The sequence below is a fragment of the Capsicum annuum genome, chromosome 10, assembly GCF_002878395.1.
Source record: "Capsicum annuum cultivar UCD-10X-F1 chromosome 10, UCD10Xv1.1, whole genome shotgun sequence".
Lineage (NCBI taxonomy): Eukaryota > Viridiplantae > Streptophyta > Magnoliopsida > Solanales > Solanaceae > Capsicum > Capsicum annuum.
Genome location: NC_061120.1, coordinates 202,578,945 through 202,585,964, shown reverse-complemented (window position 1 = coordinate 202,585,964; position 7,020 = coordinate 202,578,945). Strand labels below are relative to the sequence as shown.

The following is a 7,020-nucleotide window of genomic DNA, read 5'->3' as shown; positions in this document are numbered from 1 at the left end:
TCAATAAATGCACAAAAGGAAGAAATATCAAATTTAGAATCAACAATAGATAGTCTAGAATATATATATCAATATAACCTAAATACATTTAAATAAAATGAACAAAGAAAATTTATAATAGATGAAAAAACATATGAAAATCACGAAGGATTAAAAATAAAAATAATATTCTCTAATTTAGGAAGAAGATATAAGAAAATAGGTGAACATTTATATTTAATGTTAGAAAAAAGAATAATTAAAATTAGAAGATAAATTGGCAGTCATGATAAGAATAGAAAGAGAAAATGAAGAAATAGATAGAAAAAAGAAATAGATAAAATAAAACAACAAACCACAGAAGAAATACAAAAAATAGAAGAAACTAAAAATAGTAGGATTGCTGAATTAGAAAAAGAACTACAAATACTAAAAGACCTGTCTGAAAAAAGACAAAAAGAAAAAGAAAAAGAAATAAAGAACACAAATTATTAAACGAGATAAATCAATTTAAAGAAAAATTAGAAATAAAAAATAAAGAATCAGAAACGAGTGAATTAAAAATAAATACAATAGATGCTGAAGAAACAAATAATTATGATTCGGAGGGTAGTGAAACATATACAGAAATTCTAGAAAACATAGGAAAACTAAAAATTAATGAAAAACAAGAAGTAACTAATAAAGAAAACTTAGAAAATACAAACACATAAATAAATACTCTTAATAAAGAAGACGATTAAAATATAATACATAGTACATCAGAAATAAGAAAACTTACATATTATTATATAGATAAGTTTAAAAAATATAACCTAAAAAATGAATATAACAAATGGACACCAAAACAAATAATTAATAAAAATTATAACTTTTTAGATTTAGACTGTGTAATAGACACAAATAAAACAATACAATTATGGGTAGGATACACGTCAAAATAATTATTAGATAATAATATAGATACAATAAATACACCAGAGTATATAGAAAGGACATTAATAGGAACAATAAAATTATGATTTTTAAACCTAGCCGAAGCAAGTAAAAAAATATTAAGATCTGATAATAAAACAGAAGGAACATCAACAACTACTAAAATATCACCAACAGAAATATTGAAAAAATATGAAGTAGCTATAAGAGATGAATTTAGCAGTATAACAACAGAAGAAGAAGAAGAACAAAATAAAGAAAAAGATATGAATAAAAATTTAATGTTAAAATTAGAAATATGTAATATGTGCTATATAGATGAATATACGTGCGCATTTAAAGAATACTACTATAAGGGAACATATAATATGAGGAAAGTAAAGAAATAAGAAGATTATATTTTAGCAAACTACCTGAACCATTTAGTTCAAAAATAATAAAGAAGTGGGATGAAGCAAAATAAAAGATACCCTAGGAGCAAGAATAAATTTTTTACAACAATGGTATAGAAATTTATGTGAAAAATATAGAGAATAAATAAGAATGGAAAAAACTTTAATAAGAAATTTAGCATGTCGCAAAGATAAAATAGCACCTCAATTTGCATGTGAAGAAAAATATTATAAGAAAAGAAAAAGACATAAGAAATCTACGAAATACAAAAGAAAAAAACAAAATATAAATATAAGAAACCAAGAAAAAGATATTATGTAAAAAATTATAAACATAAAAGACCATATAGGAAAAAGAAATCTATAAAAGAATGTACTTGTTATAGTTGTGGAAAACTAGGACATTTTGCTAGAGATTGTAAAATGCCTAAAAACCCCAAAAAGAAAAAAATATCAGAAATAAAAATAGAAAATACAGAATATATGCAGATAAATTATATAGATTATGAATTAGAAAGTGAAGATAGTATATATGAAATTTCGAAGAATGAAACAGATAATAGATAGTGATTTAGATGAATCAAATGACTGAAGAAGATATAAAAATGAACCAAATAACTGAAGGAGATATAAAAATAATAACAAAGGAAGAATATTTAAATGAAGAAGGAACTAATCAAAAAATAATATTTGATAATAATATATTTGACGAAATAAAAGGAAAAGAGTCAGACCTAAGTGTAGAAAAAATATTCAAAATACCATCAATAAAAAATATATTTAGTAGAAAAAAGAAAGAATACTACGTAGTAACCCAAAAGAAACATGTAATAGTGTCACGCTCCAAAAAGGCAAATGACAGACAAAAACCGTATACACTTACTCTACAAGCATTTTACGACGTACGCGAGTTCATAAGATAATAACAGATAGGGTATTCAATAAGCATTACATATATACACGAGGGAGTTACATTAACAAAACTATGCAATACTACACGGTGTTCATGAAGCCTCTAGTCAATTAACACACTATACTACAAGTGACTAGTTGGCATTAGGCCCGTTATGCCAAACCAGAGACCTGTACATATAATCAAAAAATACTAGGTATAGACCGGCTCCAGAGAGAGTTGGAGATCATTAAAATATCAGTTGAAAACGGCAATAGAGCCTAACGTAGACGTCTGGTATTGGGAGGGTCGAAGCCTGCATTATTAAAACATAGTGGGCCCGAGACGTCAGTACATAAACAACATGTACCGATATGAAAGAAGACAGAATAACATCTAGACAAATTCAGAAGCTCATATGAGTCAAGAGGTAAAGTGAAAAATGTATGAGCCAACAAATAACACCTATACGAAATGAACTAATAACTTGTGCACTAATTTTATTAGCATCATATATAATATTTAGGAAAATGTTCATTATAATATAGAACCTATACTTTTTCTAGGTGATGCACTTATCTTATAAGTCGTACAAATGATTACAAGATGGCCTTCCGAAGGTAATCTGAGGCAAGTATAAAGCATATGTTGCTTACATATTGTTGTGATCTTATATGGGAAACTGTAATCGCAATTTGTATTTAGGTATGCCCCATTCAGGGGCTCAATATGAGGGTCTGCCCGCAGGCCATATATGCCATATGTTGGCTTGAGTTAGGGAAAACTAATACATGACGTTCCAACTGACTTCAAATACAAATAATACCACAAGGGCGGGTACGCCCAATGGTTGGGCTCTATATAGTGGTCTGGTCCCGATCTTGTGCACAGAATCACGTCGAGTGATATGCCAAGCCAAACCTATGTACCCTCCCATCGTCAATGTTTATCAAATAATGCCTTAAAGTCCTGTGACATATGAGTTACGATAATGATCGTTTAGCTATGCTATTACTATTTACTCTTAACGTGTAAGGGCTTCAAGTATAGAAACTTTTGATAATATGGAGGTATCATGAAAACTTAACACAAAAAGGGATAGATAGATACTCATAAGCTTGATGGTAGGGCGAGGGAATGGTATGTAAGGCAATATAAAGATTCCACTTCCGTATTTCATGAGAATTATATTAACATAAATAGGAAGGGGGTACATGATGTAGGGTGGTGCCTTAATGGCGAAGAAGGGTTTAGCTTTACATACCTTATTGCTTAACTAGCTACGATAGTATTTCAGTCCAAATGACTTAGCCCGCGAACCACCAACCTCCGTTATCCAATAGACAATTCACTAGCTACAAGGATAACATATATATTCATTAGTAACCCGAAGGAATATTTAACAATTTATTTCAATATTTTTCTCTCGTGCCCGAAATCAGTCGATCTTCTCAACAATAGTCCAAAATGAATCCTAACCTTTCCAACTAATAGGATTCAACGTTAAATTCATCCAATTAATAAAAATCCCTAAAAGCTCCTCTTCTATCAAAAAATTTTCCTTTTTCCCCTTTTCTTTTTCATGAACCCACTTCAAAAATAGTGCAAAAATGCAAATCAGATATACTCAAATACTTGTCTAAAATTTAAATTCAAAAGGAAGGAATAGGGAATTTACCTTCTGAGATTTAGTTTTTCAACTAGGAATTTATAAATCAAATTCTTGAAATTCCTTTAGGATGCCACAAAGCTTTTTAACTCGTACACTACGTAAGGACGAAGGTATCCTCCTTCGATTACAATCTTTTTCGTAACCCCCCTGGGTTGCCTTTTAATTGATGAAGAAAGAAAGAAGGACAAAAGGATAGTATAGTTGTTGTTCTGGAATGCACAGAGAAATATTCCTCTTTCCCCTTTTTTCCTTTCTTAATCCCACTATATAGCATATATACTACTTTTTTTTTCGGTCAAATGTTGCTACTACTGTAGCGACTTTTTTCCAAAAACCAAATTCCGTTCCTTATATTCTTATCATTTGAATATGTTTTTAGGCTAAAATGGGACCCACTTAAAAAAATAAATTCTTAAGGTTCAAGACTTTTTAAACTATTTTTCCTACTAGCAGTAATCATGTAACTTATATACACAATAGTTATGTGTGCATATATGCACTATAGTTCTCCGTAAAATACGTACACCTCATGTTCACTTAATATATTAAACTTGGATTCGAGGTGTTATAAATAGACTGTAGATATGCAAAAAGTAGAGCTAGTATACCACTAGTAATAAAAAGAATAATTAATAAAGAAATAAATGATATAAGAAATAAAGACTTAATAAAATATGTACACCTTGGAGGAACAGAGATATTGATAAAAACATATTTTAGAGAAGGAATAGATACACCAATAGAATTATATTTAGCAGATGATAGAATTGTAAAACCTATAGAAAAAAATATAATAACTGCCATAAAAGGAAATTTAATATACCAAAAATTTAAATTTATAATAAGTGCAAATTATTCAGTAACAATAACAGATAAAAATATAGATAAATCATTAGTATTATATTAAAAAATATCAGGAATAGAACTAACCCCAGAAAGTAAAATATTTACAGCAAGATGTAAAAATCTATACGATTAACAACAAAACATAAAATAATGGAAAAAAATAAAATTAATAAAATACAAATAGAAAGTCCTTTCAAATAATTTGTAAAAAAAATTGATAATAATGATTATAGTTACAAAGGCATAGATATAGAAGAAGATTTAGAAATAATAAATGATAGAATAAGTACAACAAAAAGAATAGCTCATGAAAAATCAGAATCATCAAGCTCATAAAAAAGAATAAATTATGAAACAACTTCAACAGTTAATTTAAATCAATATTATATAACAGGAACAATAAATGAAAAAGAATATTTAATACTCTTAAACACAGGACAAGAAGAAAATTATATAGCAAAATATCTAGTAAAAAGTGAAAAAATAAAATCTAATAGTCTTTATTCAAATTTCAACATGATTGAGTTCACATAGTAAGTAAGCTATATCTACATTAGTTGTTAATTTAATGGATGATCATATTATTATAAAATTAGTTTTTATTTGTGTAATACTTTGATTTATTCTACCTATTTTATTCATTGTGTTATAACTATTAATTTTTTTTTGTATTGCGTGATACATATCTTGTTGATATTGTGGTACACTTTTTGTATAGATTATATTATATAGGAAAAAAGGTCCAATATATATTCAAACTTTGATGAAATTTGTTATAACACGTCTGATATTTGTTTGCATTAAATTCTTTTTTTTTTTTTTTACTACTTATTAGAATATTTTAACTTTTTATTAGCTTATAAATGTCACTAAAATACACTAATAATTAGTCTAGGAGCATCATAGCATCCCCCACCCCCCACCCCCCACAAAGTTCTAGCGGGGTCATAAAAACCCAGCAAAGTTCAAATGTGTTACAATAAATTTCGTTTAAATTTAGAAATTTTTTTTATTATATAATATTATTATATTATGATGCACATTATGTATAGATTATGGTAAACAATTAGTATAAATTTTGGTAAATAATCGGTAGTATTAAGAAATGTAGTACTGAATTTGTTTTGATCGAAAGAGGGACATTGATTACATTATGGTGCACGCGATATAGATTATGGTATCTTGATGGTAATAGTTGTAGTGTGAAATATATTACTTTGTCACAATCTAAAAATTCAGGGGTCATGATGACACTTATCGCGGTAAGCCTTGACAAGTATGTCTACCACCCAAACTGATATAAAAGGGAAAATAATAGTAATAACCCAAGTAAGGCTTCTAGAATGAAGTCGAACCACATAATATAGTAAAGCGGAAACACATAACCAACAATACCATAATTTCAAAATCTGGTGTCACAGTGTAAGAACATCACTAGTACAACTCAAGATCAAATACATAAGATATTCAAAACAGGAACACTCTATCTCTGAATACGAATAAAGACATAGTCTAAAAAAAAGGTAGTAGTCAACTTTGGAAGCAAAAATCCAACCGCTACCTTGAATAGTTCCAAAGGTAGACCGAATCAATCATCGTGCGACGCATTCAAACAAGGATCTGCACCGAAAAGGTTTAATAAGGGTGAATACGGTCCATTTGCACTTAGTAGGTATCATAGGCCGACTAAGCAAAGTAGAAAATAAAGCATACAAAATATAAGGACACGTCACCTACAATAAAAAAATATCTCACAACGATAGCCCACACCATTTCTACTAACAGTTCTATAATATCACATACATCATAGCAAATAAGAGGAAGAAATATAATACAAGTAAATCAATAGCAGACAAACAAGTACTAGGGAGGGATTACACATAGACAAGTATACATCAAGTGAGATAATACAACACAAATAAAGGCACAATGTGACACAAATGCAATGAAGATGGTGATGATGATGATGGTGGTGGTGGTGGTGGTAATGATGATGTGACGCATGAGGTTATCACATAAACTCCATATATACCTACAAAGCTAAAGTTTTTCAATGTAGGACTCATGAAAAATTCGTCAACCCGTATACAATTCATATTCAATCTATATCTATATCTCCTCTACGACACATTCTTCGGTAGAGGATTTTAAAGATACCATATTTTTTATTAGAAAAACTCAGTGTTTTTAGTATTTTCAGTATTTTCACGGTGGTACCAATGTCTCATAAATGTATATGATATGAGGATGTAATGCCCACAATCAATCAGAATAAGTACTTTCATGTCTAACCAATACACCAA

General features: G+C 28.7%; 1 long non-coding RNA gene across 1 annotated transcript; it reads right to left on the bottom strand.

Annotated features, from left to right (window-relative positions):
• Positions 1-2,181: 2,181 nt before the first annotated feature.
• On the bottom strand, positions 2,182-4,138 carry LOC107843552. The gene is made up of 3 exons (XR_001666432.2): positions 3,878-4,138; positions 3,464-3,554; positions 2,182-2,515 (listed from the first exon to the last, which is right to left on the bottom strand). It is a non-coding gene; the product is annotated as an uncharacterized LOC107843552 (long non-coding RNA).
• Between the last annotated feature and the right edge of the window lie 2,882 nt (positions 4,139-7,020).